At 45.1% G+C, this 20,457-nt stretch overlaps 1 protein-coding gene across 1 annotated transcript in view; it reads left to right on the forward strand.

The window, feature by feature from the left end:
• Positions 1-20,457, forward strand: part of LOC112215590 (integrin beta-1) — a 53,081-nt gene that overhangs the window by 6,902 nt on the left and 25,722 nt on the right. The gene's annotated exons all lie outside the window — the stretch shown is intronic.

Consider the following 20,457-nt stretch of genomic DNA (forward strand, 5'->3'; position numbering starts at 1 on the left):
CAATTTTACAGCGTTAACCGGCCTAAAGGTGTCCACAGCTGACCCTATAAAGCTAACGACTGTAGTATTACAAGGCTGATTAGAACACTACTTTAACTTGGCTGTCAGGAGAAAGCCAAGCAGTAAGTCCTCAACCTAGACCTAATAGAGTGAGTTGAGTGTTCAAATGGGCTGCGTTCTGTAGGCATAACACTTGTACAAAACAGCTTGACTGTAGACGTCACAATGCACTTAGTGAAGGTATCTTTGCCCTCAAGGGCTCACGTAACACAGAACTTCTGTTATTACTGGTAATAGACAGCTTTAGTAAATGAGTCCGTACCTCAACTGGGAGCACGGTAGTGGGCAGTTAGCAGACTTTCCTACAGCAGGCTGAGGGACCTCGTTAAAGCTCTGAGCGTCGGTTTTGATCCTACTCCAACACCAAGGCTCTGAGAGCCTGATCAGTCACTTCTCACTGTAAATATTTACTTGTTTTAATGGTCGTCTTTTTCGCTGTGATGTTTCTACTAGCTATCCAAGTTATTATCTACTAGCTATCCAAGTTATTACCTACTAGCTAAGGATACGCAATGTTTGGTTGTGGTATCTCTGAATATGCTTGTTGCGGTATTGCCGTGTTTTCCCAGACCTTAAATGATTTGGGATGGATAGATTTAAAGGAGCAGGTCAGACACAGTCAATCCACATAGACAATCATGTGGCGTAACTGGCTCCCCTGGCCTCCCTTCCTCCGGAGGCTCTCTCACCTATAACCCTAAAACATAGCTGTTATAACTCTTATGGTGTTGATTACCATAGGAGTCATCTCCCCTGCAGTCTCCATGCAGCTTCCACAGAGGCTGTTGGCTGTGTCTGCTACTCAGCCACTACTGAGGCTTTCTCCTCTCTACCCTAAAGCTTCGTGTGAGTGTGCGTGTGTGTGTACTAGCTTCCCTGGATTGCTACTCTCCTCTCCAGCATCCACAGAGGCTGGCCTCCCTGCAGTTGTATCTCCACGTTATGCGCCGGCCTTAAAGGGGGATTTGGCCCGTTTCCAGGCAGCACGCCGGCTGGCTTCTTGTGTGATTGAGATGAGCTTCCTGTGTTCCAACAAAGGAAGGGCCAACTCAGCAAACCAACGCTTAGGGATACGACTCACTGTACTCCTGCCAGACCTGGGTTCAAATACTATTTGAAATCATTTTTAACATGCTTGACTGAGCTTGCCTGGCTTAATTAACCAATAGAATAGTATTTGATTAATTTCAAGTACTATTTGAACCCAGGTCTGACTACCGCTGCTGCTGCCTGTCTGAACTCCAGCTCAGAGAGCAAGCCCCTAGGCTTATAGTATTCATCTCCCCTATTTTATCTCTCAGTGCAGCTGAACTCATTAATATCATAGCTCAGCTGTTCATCGGGTGAATCTGGGGTCGTGTGCAACAGGAAATATTTTGTATGGAAGTGATTGGTGGCCGTTAGCTAAGATTCATATTAAATGTCTCTCTCTTCCCCCTTGCCTGAATAATGCTCATAGGCCTAGTCTGTGAGACTGTTGATTATTATCTGAGTGTTAACCATGTGGCTGAGTCAGAAATAGTTAACACTGTCCTGCTATTTTCAACACAGTGACAGCCATGTTTCACACTCACCCCATATTTGAGAATATATGATATATGATATCATGGTTGTGCTTTATACCTGACTCATGAGTAGGGGGGGGGGGGGGGACTTAAGGAAAGCTTTGACTATGTACAGACTCAGTGAGCATAGCCTTGCTATTAAGAAAGGCCGCCATAGGCAGACTTGACTCTCAAGAGAAGACAGGCTATGTGCACACGGCCCACAAAATGAGGTGGAAATTGAGCTGCACTTCCTCACCTCCTGCCAAATGTATGACCATATTAGAGACACATATTTCCCTCAGATTATACAGATCCACAAAGAATTAGAAAACAAACCCAATTTTGATAAACTCCCATATCTACTGGGTGAAATACCACAGTGTGCCATCACAGCAGCAAGATTTGTGACCTGTTGCCACAAGAAAAGGGCCTAACCTATATTTGTTTATTTATTTTCCCTTTTGTACTTTAACTATTTGCACATCATTACAACACTGTACATATACATAATGACATTTGAAATGTCTTTATTCTTTTGGAACTTTTGTACGTGTGATGTTTACAGTAAAAATGTTATTGTTTATTATCTACTTCCCTTGCTTTGACAATGTAAACATGTTTCCCATGCCAATAATGCCCTTAAATTGAATTGAAATTGAATTGAGAGAGTGATTCATGAATTGAGAGATTGATTCATAAATAGAGCAAGAAAGGGGAGGGAGAGAGATGACTTATCTTGCAATTGATTTATATTTCAGCATCATTTCAGTTGAGATGTATTTTCCTGTTTGCTCTGGTCAAAAGTAGTGCACTATATAGGGAATAGGGTGCCATTTGGGACGTAATCTCTCTCGCTCTCTCTCTCTCTCTCTGGAGCACTGTCATAGTGGAGTACTGCCAAGTTCTCTCTCTGTTTTACCCAGAAAAGCAGCTAGCTTAGCGTTTGTGATTGTAATATTACTGTTGCTGCTGCTGCTAGGAAGTATTCGCTGACATGTAGATATTTCTAAAGGAAGGAAGCCCCTAAATAAATAAAGCCATTCACTCAGTTGTGACTAAGACCTGCGAGTGCAACTCAATCTGAATCTGATGCTCAGCCGTTTTAACAATCTACACTAGACAGGAAGAGATTGTGTTTAACCCATCTGACTTTATACACAGTTGGTCTGCATTTTTATTTATTTAACCTTTATGTATTCAGGAAGTCCTATTGAGGTCAGAAGACCTCTTTATAATGGCGATCGGGCCAAGAGGGCAGCTCAATAAAAATAACAGGGAGAGTGGTCAGAGTGGGCTGTGTATTTTGAGAAGGAAATGGGTGGTTATCATGGGAAATTATTAGGTAGGGGGTAATGCTGGGTATTGACAGGGACCTCACGATACAAGATTATCACGATACTCAGGTGCCGATATGACAGAGGTACTCAAGAACTATTTGAGAAGGTCCGGTCACACAATTTTTCTAGATGGCAAAGGTCCGGATGGATAATGTAATTTATTGGTGTGGTAATAAACCCCCACCTCACAACCCATGCTCCCCCAAACTGTTCACACCCCTCTTGTTGATAGAGATTAAATGTTGCAGTTTCAGAGCAATTTTCCTGCATTTCTATGCATTCTTTCATGTCTTGTGTGTTTATATGATATTTTGAATTTTTCTGCTCCGTATTGACCCCATTCTGGATCCGTTCCGTGGTCCGCCAGTTGAGTACGGAGGCAATATGATATGTGTGTATTGCGATTCAATACTGTGATTTTATTGCTCCTCGATGTAACATATTGCTCACAATGTGTCTACTGCAGAGAGACACGAGAGAGCATGACGAGCAAAACGAGTTTTGATCAGTCTTGGAAATAAAAGTGCTGATAACAAATTGGAGTTTTGGTGCATGTAAAGCCAACTAGCTCAAAAACAATATTGTGATGTTGGCAAAACAATACGATATATCGTCAAAAATAATATTCCGAAATGTAACTGTGACGATTTGTTTCTCTCTCTCATCACTAGTAGGGTAGGGGGTGGGGATGGAGGATGTGGTAGAAGAGAGGGGGCATGAAAGCTGGTGCCTGTCCAAATATGGCAGCTCTACTCCGCTCAGGAACATCGCTGTTCCTGAGCTGTTAATGGTGCCGAAGGAGATGGCTGCCGTTTTACGATCCCATAACCAATTTTGCTATTGTGTGTGTTTTTTTTGTATTATTTGTAACTTTGTACATAATGTTTCTGCCACCGTGTTTTATGACCGAAAAAGAGCTTCTAGAAATCAGGACAGTGATTACTCACCCCGTACTGGAGGAATACTATTTCTTCAACGAGTCGGACAAGGCGTCATTCGCAGAAGAAAGAGACGGAGGTATCGAGGACAAAGGCCCGGTGCCTTGTAAGGACCCGACACCGAGAGGGTCATCTACCTTTACCATCGGTCCTACTAGCCAACGTACAATCAATCAATAATAAAATAGACGTATATCCTACGAATGGGACATTAAAAACTGTAATATGTTACGTTTCACCAGGTCGTGGCTGAACGACGACATGAATAGCATACAGCAGGCGGGTTTAAACTTTTTCGACAGGAGAGAACAGCGGCCTCTGGTAAGACAAGGGGTGACGGTCTATGTATAGTTGTAAACAACAGCTGGTGCACAAAATGAGGTTTTGCTCGCCTGAAGTAGAGTATCTCATGATAAGCTGTAGACCACACTATTTACATAAGCAAACAGTAAAATGCTCATCCAGAGGTGGCACTCCTAGTGGCCGGGGACATTAATGCAGGGAAACTCAAATCCGTTTGACCTCATTTCTACCAGCATGTCACATGTGCAACCAGAGGGGGAAAAAAGTCTGGACTATCTTTACTCCACACACAGAGACACGTATAAAGCTCTCCCTCGCACTCCATTTGTCAAATCATTACAAGCAAAAACTAAAGCAGGAAGCACCAGTGACTTGGTCAGATGAAGCAGATGCTAAGGTACAGGACTGTTTTGCTAGCACAGACTGAAATATGTTCCAGGGTTCTTCCAATGGCATTGAGAAGTGCACCACATCCGTCACTGGCTTCATCAACAAGTGCATCGATGACGTCATCCCCACAGTGACTGTACATACATACCCCAACCAGAAGCCATGGATTACAGGCAACATTCGCACTGAGCTAAAGACTAGAGCTGCCGATTTCATGGAGTGGGATGTCAGCCGATTTCATGGACTCCGACGAACCATCCAACAGGCAGAGCTTCCCAGTGACACGAGCCTACCAGACAAGCTAAATTCGTTCTATGCTAGCTTTGAGGAAAGTAACACTGAAGCATGCATGAGAGCATCAGCTGTTCCGGATGACTGTGTTATCATAGCCGATGTGAGTAAAGACCTTTAAACATGTCAACATTCACAAGGCCGCAGGTCCAGATGGATTACCAGGACGTGTACTCCGAGCATGCGCTGACCAACTGGCAAGGGTCTTCACTGACATTTTCAACCTGTCTCTGACTGAGTCTGTAATACCAGCATGTTTCAAGCAGACCACCATATTCCCTGTGCCCAAGAACACTAAGGTAACCTGCCTAATTGACTCCCGACCCGTAGCACTCACGTCTGTAGCCATGAAGTGCTTTGAAAGGCTGGTCATGGCTCACATCAACACCATTATCCCAGAAACCCTAGACCCACTCCAATTTGCCTACTGCCCCAACAGATCCACAGATAATGCATTCTCTATTGCACTGAACACTGCCCTTACCCACCTGGACAAAAGGAACACCTATGTGAGAATGTTAATCATTGACTACAACTCAGCGTTCAACACCATAGTGCCCTCGAAGCTCATCACTAAGCTAAGGACCCTGGGACTAAACACCTCCCTCTGCAACTGCATCCTGGACTTCCTGAGGGGCCACCCCCAGGTGGTAAGGGTAAGTAACAACACACCTGCCACGCTGAACCTCAACATGGGTGCGTGCTCAGTCCCGTCCTGTACTCCCTGTTCACTCATGACTGCATGGCCAGGCACAACTCCAACACCATCATCAAGTTTGCCGATGACACAGACAGCCTATAGGGAGGAGGTCAGAGACCGTGGTGGGGTTCAGGGTGTTTGGGGTTCAGGGTGTGTGGGTGGGGGGGTTCAGAGTGTGTGTGGTTGACAGTATATCCTATCACCTGGATGGTTTTAAGGAATCTGCACTGTGCTGTCTACAGACCAGTGATTTATGTCTACTTTTGGACATAGTTTAGGTTTACTGAAGATCTCAGATTTATGTTGCCTTCCAAAAGGGGAAATACTTGAGAAATTTGATTGTTTAGTCAAGTTACCATATCAGTCTCAGTCCCTCCCTCCAGCCCATTGGCCAATGTGCTGCATATCTGCCCAGTGAAAGATCTGACCAGAAGATACTAATTCTTAAGTTATGTGTACGGTTCTCATCTTCAATAAGGGGTTGGACAGTACCAGTGTGTTGGTCTACATATCGTTCTGTCCACTAGTCCCTTTCCCTCTGACAGTGTAGGACTTGAAAAACATTCCTGTCACCAGCTGCTAAGCTTCATAGATTAGAAGCAGCCCTTTTGTTTTTCTAACTTGACCCCTTGCTGGCATTTTACAGGCATAGTTTCACACATAATGGTTCCCTGGAACTCCGTGCTGGGCCAACAGAGGCTGTGGTTTTGGTTCTGTTCAGAGATCACAGATGTTTATTCTATCTGGGACAAAGGGTTTGCAGGGCCGTTTGTACAAATCGTTGTTGTGTGAAATTCAACTACTTTGCAGGAGCTTTTAGCTAAAGCAAAAAAACAACTCATCAATAACTGAATTATAGTCAGTCAGTCAGTCAGTCAGTCAGTCAGAGGCCCTAGTCCATCTGATCTAATCTAATCTGGGAGTTGAAGACTTGCTGTCTGTCCTGCTAGGCTCTATATAGAACAGGATGGGACACACACACACACTAGGTAACAAGGAATGCTTCACTCAACACCATACAGTACTGACTGCCAGAACTTTTTTCTCACCACGTACTGTGCTGAGACTGCACCAGCACTCTTTTGCAAGTTTTAATTCTATGTTTTGTTTTACAAAACATACACATACAAGCGACAACATTCAGACGTGCACAGCACCCTCAGTGCAGTAACTGTGTAGTGTTAGCTGTCTTTGACAGGCCAGGGGTAAATATTTTGGTAATTTAACATCTTCCCACCACTGTAAAATGGGGGACAATTCCTCTTGAGCTTCCTCATCACTAGCCCTTCTATCCTTAATGTTAACCATGTGCATTGATGTTAGGACAGCTTGCTGGTGATTAACAGTTCTGTGTTGGATGGATGGCCTCAGTAGAGAGACAATGCAGAGGATTGTCCTGTAGGCTACCAGCTGAAGTCTGCATCCCAAAGGAATAGGATGCATCCCTACTGAACTCGCTAGGGTTGGTGTGTCGTACTGAGACAGGAAGTTTCTAGTAAATTCTCCACATTGGTGCACTCTCAACCCCCTTCTCCACCTTAAGGGACTGTGTCATGGATGCTGTGCTTATCTCTTCTCCATCAGCATAATAGCATTGTCCCTTCACCCATTTCAATCAATCAATCAAATGTATTTATAAAGCCCAATGTCACAAAGTGCTATACAGAAACCCAGCCTAAAACCCAAAACAGCAAGCAATGCAGATGTAGAAGCACGGTGGCTATGAAAAACTCTCTAGAAAGGCAGAAACCTAGAGAGAAACCAGGCTCTGAGAGGTGGCTGTGCCGGGTTGAGATTATAACAGTACATGGCCAAAATGTTCAAACGTTCAATGATGATTAGCAGTGGTTGTAGAGGGTGCAACAGGTCAGCACCTCAGGAGTAAATGTCAGTTGGATTATCATTGCCGAGCATTCAGAGTTAGAGACAGCAGGTGCGGTAGAGAGAGAGTCAAAAACAGCAGGCCCGGGACAAGGTAGCACGTCCGGAAACCGGTCAGGGTACCATAGCCGCAGGCATAACAGTTGAAACTGGAGCAGCAGCACGACCAGGTGGACTGGGGACAGCAAGGAGTCATCAGGCCAGGTTGTCCTGAGGCAGGGTCCCAGGGCTCAGGTCCCCGGGAGGGGAGGGAGAGAGAATTAAAGGGAGCATACTTAAATTCATACAGGACAAGACAGGAGAAATACTCCAGATATAACAGACTGACCCTAGCCCCCTGACACAAACTATTGCAGCATAAATACTGGAGGCTGAGACAGGAGGAGTTGGGAGACACTGTGACCCCGTCCTACGATGCCCTCAGACAGGGCCAATCAGGCAGGCCATAACCCCACCCACTTTGCCAAAGCACAGCCATTAGAGGGATATCTTCAAACCACCAACTTACTACCCTGAGATAACAGCTTCTGTTAAAGCTGTACCACTAAATAGAGTTGAAACATTGAGGCTGATTTCTTTCTAGGCTGTAAAAGGCCTGGTTATAATGGGAGGTAATAAACTATCTGATGGCAGGGAGGCAGAGGTCTGCTATTCTCAGTGTGTCACAGGATAACAGTCAGGAGCTAATTCAATAAAACAACCTCCTCTCACATGGCATTCTTCTTCCTTCACTCGCCTGCAGTCTCCCCCCCCTCTCCATCGCCCTCCTTCCCGCCATCTATCCCTCCCTCCCTCCTGGAAATAGCTGAGCTCGGCTCCGTAGGGTCAAAAGTCTTCCTGCAATGTATATCGATCCCTATTCGGCACACACACACACCCCCACCCCCTTTGACTACTCAGGTCAATGAATCATTCTCCATTTTACACTCAGTCCCCAGCTCAACCCTCCTTAACGACAGGGAGACTAAATACACTCTGACTTCCCTGGCTAAACGGACCATTAGAGAACCACAGCTTACGTGGGACCATAAGGAGAGTAATGACCCATGTCATGAGTTAATACAGTTACTGATTATATCTATAATATGTAGGCGTCCAGACCATGTGACCACCTGACCAGGAAGAACTCTGGGCTCAAAGGCTATATATGTGACGTGGTAAGGTTGGACCCAGGTGCAGAGAAGAGGCCAGACGAGGAATCAGTGGTTAAGGATAAACAGTACTTTACTGAGATACGGTTGCCGCAGGATCACAGTACACTTGAAAAAACAACCAACACTAAGTCTCAAACTCACTCAGGAATCGAACGCACACGGTAAGCAATTCAAGCTTCTGTAAAGGACCACAAAAAACACACGTCTTCTAACAAGGACACAATCATGAAATAATAAGACACACCTGAGTCCATTTTAAAAGTCTCTAGGGAGCCTCCCAGATGGCACAGTGGTCTAAGCTGTGCCACCAGAGATTCTGGGTTCGAGCTAAGGCTCTGTCACAGCCGGCCGCGACCGGGAGGCCCATGAGGCGGCGCACATTTGGCCCAGCGTCGTCCGGGTTAGGGAGTGTGTCACAATGCACGCTGACCAGGTCGCTAGGTGCACGGTGTTTACGCCGACACAGGAGCGGCTCCAACCGCCATACTCGACCACCACGTAGTTGTTTGAAGTCTCTAACAAGACAGATCCAGGCAAGACACAGATCCAGGATGTCCCGCTACTCAGGGCCATAGTCCTCCCAGTCCACCAAATACTGCAGGGTCCCTCGGATCCGACGAGCCTCCAACAGAAGCTGGACTGTGTAGGCCATCCACAAGTTGAGGGGGTGGAGGAGCAGGTGTGGGGGGACAGAATGGAGTGGTGCTTACCAGCTTGAGATGGGAGACATGAAAGTATGGACAGACCCTCATGGACCGGGGAAGCTGGAGACGATAGGTGACCGGGCTGATGCGACTCAGGATCTTGAATGGTCTTATGGAGAGCTTCCGCGAGTTCACCTTTAAGGGAAGATCACGGGTGGATAGCCACACAGTTGACCCGGTCGGAGGAGCTGAAGAGGTCTTCGATGCCGGTTTGCCTGATGTTGGTGTCGGAGAAGCGGAGCAAGGAGGATCGCGCTCAGATCAAGGTGGGCGACATCATCGAATGAACGCCTCATCTGATGGCACCCCTGCTTCAGCCTCTTGTTCAGGAACCGGGGGGGGTGAACCCAAACTGACACTCAAACAGAGACAGTCCAGTGGACGAGTTCGGCAGTCAAATCAAATCAAATGTATTTATATAGCCCTTCGTACATCAGCTGATATCTCAAAGTGCTGTACAGAAACCCAGCCTAAAACCCCAAACAGCAAGCAATGCAGGTGTAGAAGCATGGTGGCTAGGAAAAACTCCCTAGAAAGGCCAAAACCTAGGAAGAAACCTAGAGAGGAACCAGGCTATGTGGGGTGGCCAGTCCTCTTCTGGCTGTGCCGGGTAGAGATTATAACAGAACATGGCCAAGATGTTCAAATGTTCATAAATGACCAGCATGGTCGTATAATAATAAGGCAGAACAGTTGAAACTGGAGCAGCAGCACGGTCAGGTGGACCGGGGACAGCAAGGAGTCATCATGTCAGGTAGTCCTGGGGCATGGTCCTAGGGCTCAGGTCCTCCGAGAGAGAGAAAGAAAGAGAGAATTAGAGAGAGCATATGTGGGGTGGCCAGTCCTCTTCTGGCTGTGCCGGGTGGAGATTATAACAGAACATGGCCAAGATGTTCAAATGTTCATAAATGACCAGCATGGTCGAATAATAATAAGGCAGAACAGTTGAAACTGGAGCAGCAGCACGGCCAGGTGGACTGGGGACAGCAAGGAGTCATCATGTCAGGTAGTCCTGGGGCATGGTCCTAGGGCTCAGGTCCTCCGAGAGAGAGAGAGAGAGAGAGAGAAAGAGAGAATTAGAGAACGCACACTTAGATTCACACAGGACACCGAATAGGACAGGAGAGGTACTCCAGATATAACAAACTGACCCTAGCCCCCCGACACGTTAACTACTGCAGCATAAATACTGGAGGCTGAGACAGGAGGGGTCAGGAGACACTGTGGCCCCATCCAAGGACACCCCAGACAGGGCCAAACAGGAAGGATATAACCCCACCCACTTTGCCAAAGCACAGCCCCCACACCACTAGAGGGATATCTTCAACCACCAACTTACCATCCTGAGACAAGGCTGAGTATAGCCCACAAAGAACTCCGCCATGGCACAACCCAAGGGGGCGCCATCCCAGACAGGATGACCACATCAGTGAATCAACCCACTCAGGTGACGCACCCCTTCCAGGGACGGCAAGAGAGAGCCCCAGTAAGCCAGTGACTCAGCCCTTGTAATAGGGTTAGAGGCAGAGAATCCCAGTGGGAAGAGGGGAACCGGCCAGGCAGAGACAGCAAGGGCGGTTCGTTGCTCCAGAGCCTTTCCGTTCACCTTCCCACTCCTGGGCCAGACTACACTCAATCATATGACCCACTGAAGAGATAAGTCTTCAGTAAGGACTTAAAGGTTGAGACCGAGTTTGCGTCTCTGACATGGGTAGGCAGACCGTTCTATAAAAATGGAGCTCTATAGGAGAACGCCCTGCCTCCAGCTGTTTGCTTAGAAATTCTAGGGACAATTAGGAGGCCTGCGTCTTGTGACCGTAGCGTACGTGTAGGTATGTACGGCAGGACCAAATCAGAGAGATAGATAGGAGCAAGCCCATGTAATGCTTTGTAGGTTAGCAGTAAAACCTTGAAATCAGCCATTGCTTTGACAGGAAGCCAGTGTAGAGAGGCTAGCACTGGAGTAATATGATCAAATCTTTTGGTTCTAGTCAGAATTCGAGCAGCCGTATTTAGTACTAACTGAAGTTTATTTAGTGCTTTATCCGGGTAGCCGGAAAGTAGAGCATTGCAGTAGTCTAACCTAGAAGTGACAAAAGCATGGATTAATTTTTCTGCATCATTTTTGGACAGAAAGTTTCTGATTTTTGCAATGTTACGTAGATGGAAAAAAGCTGTCCTTGAAATGGTCTTGATATGTTCTTCAAAAGAGAGATCAGGGTCCAGAGTAACGCCGAGGTCCTTCACAGTTTTATTTGAGACGACTGTACAACCATTAAGATTAATTGTCAGATTCAACAGAAGATCTCTTTGTTTCTTGGGACCTAGAACAAGCATCTCTGTTTTGTCCGAGTTTAAAAGTAGAAAGTTTGCAGCCATCCACTTCCTTATGTCTGAAACACATGCTTCTAGCAAGGGCAATTTTGGGGCTTCACCATGTTTCATTGAAATGTACAGCTGTGTGTCATCCGCATAGCAGTGAAAGTTAACATTATGTTTTCGAATAACATCCCCAAGAGGTAAAATATATAGTGAAAACAATAGTGGTCCCAAAACGGAACCTTGAGGAACACCGAAATTTACAGTTGATTTGTCAGAGGACAAACCATTCACAGAGACAAACTGATATCTTTCCGACAGATAAGATCTAAACCAGGCCAGAACTTGTCCGTGTAGACCAATTTGGGTTTCCAATCTCTCCAAAAGAATGTGGTGATCGATGGTATCAAAAGCAGCACTAAGGTCTAGGAGCACGAGGACAGATGCAGAGCCTCGGTCCGATGCCATTAAAATGTCATTTACCACCTTCACAAGTGCCGTCTCAGTGCTATGATGGGGTCTAAAACCAGACTGAAGCATTTCGTATACATTGTTTGTCTTCAGGAAGGCAGTAAGTTGCTGCGCAACAGCCTTTTCTAAAAATTTTGAGAGGAATGGAAGATTCGATATAGGCCTATAGTTTTTTATATTTTCTGGGTCAAGGTTTGGCTTTTTCAAGAGAGGCTTTATTACTGCCACTTTTAGTGAGTTTGGTACACATCCGGTGGATAGAGAGCCGTTTATTATGTTCAACATAGGAGGGCCAAGCACAGGAAGCAGCTCTTTCAGTAGTTTAGTTGGAATAGGGTCCAGTGTGCAGCTTGAAGGTTTAGAGGCCAAGATTATTTTCATCATTGTGTCAAGAGATATAGTACTAAAACACTTGAGCGTCTCTCTTGATCCTAGGTCCTGGGAGAGTTGTGCAGACTCAGGACAACTGAGCTTTGAAGGAATACGCAGATTTAAAGAGGAGTCTGTAATTTGCTTTCTAATAATCATAATCTTTTCCTCAAAGAAGTTCATGAATTTATCACTGCTAAAGTGAAAGTCATCCTCTCTTGGGGAATGCTGCTTTTTAGTTAGCTTTGCGACAGTATCAAAAAGGAATTTCGGATTATTCTTTTCCTCAATTAAGTTAGAAAAATAGGATGATCGAGCAGCAGTAAGGGCTCTACGGTACTGCACGGTATTGTCTTTCCAAGCTAGTCGGAAGACTTCCAGTTTGGTGTGGCGCCATTTCCGTTCCAATTTTCTGGAAGCTTGCTTCAGAGCTCGGGTATTTTCTGTGTACCAGGGAGCTAGTTTCTTATGAGAAATGTTTTTAGGTTTTAGGGGTGCAACTGCATCTAGGGTATTGTGCAAGGTTAAATTGAGTTCCTCAGTTAGGTGGTTAACTGATTTTTGTCCTCTGGCGTCCTTGGGTAGACAGAGGGAATCTGGAAGGACATCAAGGAATCTTTGTGTTGTCTGTGAATTTATAGCACGACTTTTGATGTTCCTTGGTTGGGGTCTGAGCAGATTATTTGTTGCAATTGCAAACGTAATAAAATAGTGGTCCGATAGACCAGGATTATGAGGAAAAACATTAAGATCCACAACATTTATTCCATGGGACAAAACTAGGTCCAGCGTATGACTGTGACAGTGAGTGGGTCCAGAGACATGTTGGACAAAACCCACTGAGTCGATGATGGCTCCGAAAGCCTTTTGGAGTGGGTCTGTGGACTTTTCCATGTGAATATTAAAGTCACCAAAGATTAGAATATTATCTGCTATGACTACAAGGTCCGATAGGAATTCAGGGAACTCAGTGAGGAACGCTGTATATGGCCCAGGAGGCCTGTAAACAGTAGCTATAAAAAGTGATTGAGTAGGCTGCATAGATTTCATGACTAGAAGCTCAAAAGACAAAAACGTCTTTTTTTTTTTTTTTTTTTTAAATTGAAATTTGCTATCGTAAATGTTAGCAACACCTCCGCCTTTGCGGGATGCACGGGGGATATGTTCACTAGTGTAGCCAGGAGGTGAGGCCTCATTTAACACAGTAAATTCATCAGGCTTAAGCCATGTTTCAGTCAGGCCAATCACATCAAGATTATGGTCAGTGATTAGTTCATTGACTATAATTGCCTTTGAAGTAAGGGATCTAACATTAAGTAGCCCTATTTTGAGATGTGTGTTATGAGCAGTGTGTTATGAGCATACTCCACCCAGATGAGGAACTTGCTCCAGTTGCTGGCCTGTGTGGAGACGAAGCAGCGGAGGAACTTCTCACGTTCCTGGTTGGCCCGCTCAGTTTGCCCATTCAACTGAGGGTGGAACTCTGAAGAGAGACTCACCGATGCCCCCAACAGGGAACAGAAGGCCATCCAATATCATGCAACGAACTGGGGCCCACCATCTGAGACAATGTCCTGGTAAGTCCGTGTAGTCGAAAGACATGGATAATCATGAGATCAGGGGTCTCCTTCGCTGAAGGCAACTTGGGTAAGGTGATGAAATGGACTGCCTTGACGAACCGATCGACGACCACCAGGATAGTGGTAAGCCCTTGAGATGGAGGTAACCCTGTGATAAGGTCTACAGACAGATGAGACTAGGGCCGGCTGGGGATGGTTGGAGCAACCCGACCGGTCGCTGACGTGAAGATTTGCTTTAAGAACAGATGGAACAGGCCGCAACAAAGGATCTCATATCCTCCATCATGTTGGGCCACCAGAATTTCTGCCTCAGGAACTCCAGTGTCCGATTAACCCCTGGATGCCCAGTTCATTTAGATGAGTAGCGCTAGCCAGGATTACCCTACAGTGGTTCCTCCTTTAAAAGTTGTGAGCTTGCACCATGGGACTTAGAAGTACCCAGCATCATGGCTTCATTACTCCAGACCACCACAAGGGGGCGTTAGAGCACTCATTATGCATTTGGGTCCCAAGGTTTTTACATGACCAATCAGAGTGGTTCCAATGACTAATTTTGACACGAGCCACCCTTGCCTTGTAGCGTTCTACAAAGATGGCCAACAAAACATTACGGTGGAACCAGATGTAAGTTGTCATAATGAGTCAATCAAAAAATGTACAATTGAGGAATATGTTAGTTAACGTAGAGACAAACGTTAATGCATGTTTTTTGGTCAGAGTTCATTTATGAAAATCGCTATTTAGCAAGCCAGCCAGCCAGCTAGCGTTAGGAAAATGAATTTGTAATTTGTGTTTGTTTTAGGGACTCCTGAGAAAACCAGGCTGTCGTTTTGTGAAACAGTGGATGTTAACAATCTAACTAGTTAAAGCATTTACTGCAAATTGAATGTACACTTGTGTAAGCTTTCCTTGCAATGCAGCTGAAGTAACAGAGCTAACTATTTACTTTCTTATTGTGTAGTGGAAGATAAAACTGTATGCCTATGGATGTGTACCAATCTATGAACCTCAGCTATCATAGTCGTATCAACGTCAACTCTGAATGATATTAATGAAGCCTATGATAGAGTAGAATATAATGACTTTGTGCCAAGGATGCAAGTCCTATATACACACACGTATTGTAGATATTACCACATGAGATTCCCACATTGTAGCCTGTACATTGAATATATTCACTGATCATGTACTCTTCCTTGGCAAATAAAGGTGCGATTCAGGTATGAATCTCAGACATTCTTTTTCAGTCATCAAACTCCATTATTTGATTGATGCTGTGCCTGCATTACAATTATATAGTGTTTAACACTCCTGCTCCTGGGACGTCAATGATTACACATTAACTATGCAATAGACTAGAAACATGATTGATTTGTAATTCATATATACAGAAAAACTCTGCATATCTAACGCCATCTGTTAGAATCTGAGAACACAGGATAGATTGTATTACAATGAGATACTTCATTTCAACCAGTGGAGAATGTGAAACGCTTTATTGAAAAAGTTCATTATCCAGGTGTTATAAATACATTATGATAATTGTAATATTATAAATACAAGTTCAATCTGTACTTCAATGCACATATGGTGTGCATTATAAAACGAGGAAGACCGGCAAGGTGGGGAGAGAGGTGTAGAAGACAGAAAGGGAAAGGTAAGAACAGCAGCAGACAGCATATGATTCATGAATTACAGTGCTACCCTAATATTCTCTCAGTTCATCACAATTGCAGTGTCTCCTAACCAACCGTGGGCCCCCCAGTTGGCCCGAAGGTTATCTTAAGAGCAGGTGAGGTGGCGATGACGGGACTGGCTTCCTATCTCACATCAAAACATACCTGCAGACGAGTGACAGAGAGAGCATGATTAAGCCCCTTTTCTTTCAATTTATTCTTATTTCAATGTAAAGCATCTTTAATACTTCCTGTTGACCCGACCAAGTGACATCTCACCTATGATCATGATGTGCCCTCTGTCAGCCTGTTCAGATGCGGGAGGGGTTCACCAAAACAGCTGATATAACCTAAAGGATTTAGGGAGAAGGATGAAGTGAATAAGAGAGACTGTTATTGTGTGTGGTCTCATCTGGTGTCCACACTAAGTGGCTACAGAGTACTTTATGCTGAAAAGCAGACACATGAGGATAAACAATAGAAGATACTGTATGTGACGCAGACACCTATCGAAGTGTACCTGAAACATTTAAATATAGGGGGCTGTGTGTCTCAGCACTTGGTTATTGCAAGGCTAACCCCCAGGGAACTCATGACTTGGCAGCAACAGATAGTCCAGTGAAAATGGCTGTGTTCATGTGGTGTAAATCTGAAAATTAGCAGCTGACAACTTAAAGGTCTTTTAATTAAATGCATGTAAGACAGGTTCCATGTACAACAAGACAGGCATAGATGGCGAAAAACACAGAACACTTTAATTACCTCTGTTTATGGATACTTTTGCCAGCAATAAAGCTTCCACGGCCTGTTCCTCGGACAGTGAACATCTGGCAATATCTAAATTTTCGACAATTTTCCAGCTTATTTTTTATAGCTATGAAAACAATAACTGAGATACGACCGTTCAATCTAAAGCAGATGTCATTTTTAGGATACGTCAAGACGGTGTCCGCTTGACTTCCTTTGTCGGGAAAAAAAAGTTGCTTTCAGAACAATTATTTTTAATTAAAAAAAAAAAGTTTTACTGGACAAAAAGAAACAAATGTACCTCCATAGCATATAATAATTTGCCTGTGAATAACCATACCTTCATACAAACGTGCTACTGTATGCAGAATTCTTGACCCACAACCGAAGATGCTGCCATATCCTGCCAGCACACCCACAAGAGAGCCACTCAGGAGCAGAATGATGAGGGCTAATAGCTGAACAATAGACTATTCAACCTTTACTAAATGATAGTCTAATAGCTGAGCTAGGTGTGAAAATCCACCCTCCTATCACAGACCAGATTTGCCCTATGACCAATGGGTAGCTTGCTACTCAATGTAATAAAGTAATGACTTTTCAAATAAGTTACCTTACAAGTTTTATGTTGGCTGACAATTTGTTAGCTACACTGTCCTTTACGAACCACATAGCATATCATTATGCTTTCAGTACCGGTATGTTAGCTAGCTACCTAACGTTAGTAGTTATACAGCAAACTTGCCAGTATATTAACTATAGGCTATCTAACTACCCAACATTTATTGATTTGATTATTCTCATAATTCTTAGTTTAGCTAAATGGTAGTCGTTGTGCTCTCTCAATGGACATTCGGGTGCTTTTGTAAATTCGCTCTGGCTATCTATAGGCTGGACAATAGAACGAGTTCAAATTCACCCAAGGCTGAAAAACGGCTTAAAGAACGTTGGCTAAACTGGAACACTATTACGAGCCCATAGCAAATTGATGGAATCGAACGTTCGCAGAGCCTGTTTTGACTGGAATGATGCTTAGAATTCCATTAAAAAATGTATCCCTTTTTATTTTACCACTACAATCTGTTCGTCGGACAAAACTAGAAACAAACAACTTGTGTAGAAAGTAAACATCCACGCCTTGATGGTGTCACCTGTGCTTATGTCCACGTAATGAAAAAGTATGGAGAATTTTTTTTTTTTTTACCATTTCTGGTCTAGCGATCGATGACAAACGAGCTCGCTGCCCAGACTTACATAATTACAAAGAGGAGATTCTGTAACAGTTTCTTGCTTCCGTCCCTTTCCTTGCCCCGAACCAGGGATCCTCTGCACAGACAACAGCCACCCTCGAAGCATCGTTACCCATCGCTCCACCAAAGCCGGGGCCCTTGACGAGCAAGGGGAACAACTACTGAAGGTCTCAGAGCGAGTGAGCAGGTCTCATTACCAACAATAGTGAAGCAGGCATTGTGACGTTGAACAATAAACTGGGAATAGAACGTTCGGAAGGCGAGTTGGTGTCACGGTGCTCAATAGAACTAATAGGAGCTGGCAGGGTGAAAAATGCACTAAAATAAAGCTTGTTTTTTCACGATTACTTAAAAACCACAGCAAGCAGCTCTTTTTTTTTTATCAGAAAAGAACGTTGTTAAATTTCATGTGTCCAGCCTACTATCTACATGGATTTCAGAGCACTCTCGTCCGAGTGTACCAGAGCGCAGAATAATTACTTTACTAGCGTGCTCAACAGCCGTTGAATATGGTCGGTGTCAGTAAACATCGGGAAAAAAAGCGTAATTCAAATTGTTTCCAGCAGCACATTTACAGTCACTCTGGTTAACACAAAAACTGCCTTACCAGCTCTGCTAGGGCGAGTAAAATGGTCAGAGTGGTCTCATGTGTCTGGAAGTAGCTAGCCAATGTTAACTTGGGCGTAAGACCAGAACGCTCAAATCAACCCTACTGCACTCCAAGAGCGAAAGGGTCTGAATTTACAAACTGAGAATTTCTCTGAATGGACACACCATAATATTAATAAAATTAATTAAGACAAATTTCTTTAAAAATCAATCCCATTATACTATGTAATTGCAAAAAAGGTTTTAAATTCTCTGGTAATCACAATACGGAATACTATCAAATGCTTCTCATAGATGCCCTCTGGTGGTCAAACTTGCAGTAACAAGAAATGGCTGAGAATTAAAAGACGTGCCACAGAATGCTGCAGCAGCAAGCAGGGTGTGCTGCAGTATGATGCAACTTTTAAAGGAGGAACCACTGTAGGATAATGGGGTTCTCGGGAGCAGTGATCAGCAGAAAACTAAGAGTCTCAGAGTGGTTCACCCCAACATGCAGTAGAATGGGCTTGGTTGGATATTCCACCTGACGAGTCAATGGGGCATCTATCGAGGCATCTATCGAGGGCTTGAATCTGCAGAGGGATGGGACACTTCACACAGGGAATCTGGAACTCTGGCGAAGTCTTGATCAATGAAATTATCTGCGGCCCCGGAGTCCACAAAGGCTTGAATCTCGTGCTGATGGTTGTCCTAGTGGAGGGTTGCGGGTAGTAACAGATGGTGACTGGGTAACTGCACAGCTCGTCAGGGTCTCCCCCTGTCCTGGCGAGCCCGGATGTTTCCTGTCAGCTCTGGGCAGGTAGCACCGAGATGGCAGAGACAGCGGCCTTCGCTGATTTGACTGGCACGTTCCTGTGGGCTCAGACGTGTGCGACCCAGCTGCATGGGATCCTTTATGCTGGGCTTTGGGAGCTCAGGAAACCGGAATGCTGGAGTGGTGTCAAAAGGGTGCTGTCTCACCCATTCCCGGATGCGGTTGTCAAACCTGATTACCAGCGTTATCAGGAACTCAAGGTTCTCTCCCCGTTCCAGAGCGGCCAGTTCATCTCTGATGGAATTAGACAGACCCTGGTGGAACGCGGTAACCAGTGCCTCCGTATTACACCCACTCTCGCCGGTGAGGGTGCGAAACTCAATTGCGAAGTCAGCCACTGGTCTGGCCATTAGCGAATGTTGAACAGTCGGCTGGCCGCTTCTTGTCTGCCGACTTGGTGGTTGAAGACTCGTCGCAGCTTGGCAGTGAAGGCTCCTAATGGATCTGCAAGATGGTGGCTGCTGTTGCCACGCTGCCGTTGCCCACGCCAGGCCCTTGCCCGAGAGTAGAGAGATGATATAGGCGATCATGGCCCGATCGGTTTGGAACGAGGAGGACTGTGGCTCGAACACCAGAGAACACTGTGTGAGGAACCCCTTGCATCCTCCCGGATGGCCGTCATACCGCTCGGGGTCTGGCATCTTGGGTTCCCAGTGCAGGTTCCCTGGAGTAACCAACAGGCGACAGCTGTAGCACTGGGCGACGAGACCTGGGCATTGGCTCCTCCTGGGGTGGGGGCATGCCATAGTTGGAGAGACTCAGCAAGTGCCCGAAGTGTCCCGGAGATATGGGAGAGCTGTTCTAGCTGCCGTCCTGACAGTGCTCCTTGGTGAGCTACCACATTCCAGATCTGGGGGATCTCTGTTGGGTCCATGTTGTGGCAGAAACTTGCTGTGATGAGGTAAGGTTGGACCCAGGTGCAGAGAAGAGACCAGACAAGGAATCAGTGGTTAAGGATAAACATAATATTTTTACTGTGATACGGTAGCCACATTATCACAGTACACTTGAAAAAACAACAAACGCCAAGTCTCAAACTCACTCAGGAAACAAACACACACAGCAAACAATTCAAGTTTCTACACAGGACTGCAGAAAACACACCTCTTTTAAAGGGACACAATCATGAAATCATAAGACACCGGAGTCCAATAAAAGTTTCTAGGGTGGCCTCTGCCGCACTCTGGTGCCACGAGGAAGCTTGACAATATCAGTTAACTGGTCCTTTTTGTCAAGGGAAGGAAGAATGTATGCATTAGATTACCAAGCCTCATGTATTCTATGGCACTACAAATGTAAATACATTCACAAAACCAA

Source organism: Oncorhynchus tshawytscha, linkage group LG16 (assembly GCF_018296145.1).
Source record: "Oncorhynchus tshawytscha isolate Ot180627B linkage group LG16, Otsh_v2.0, whole genome shotgun sequence".
NCBI lineage: Eukaryota > Metazoa > Chordata > Actinopteri > Salmoniformes > Salmonidae > Oncorhynchus > Oncorhynchus tshawytscha.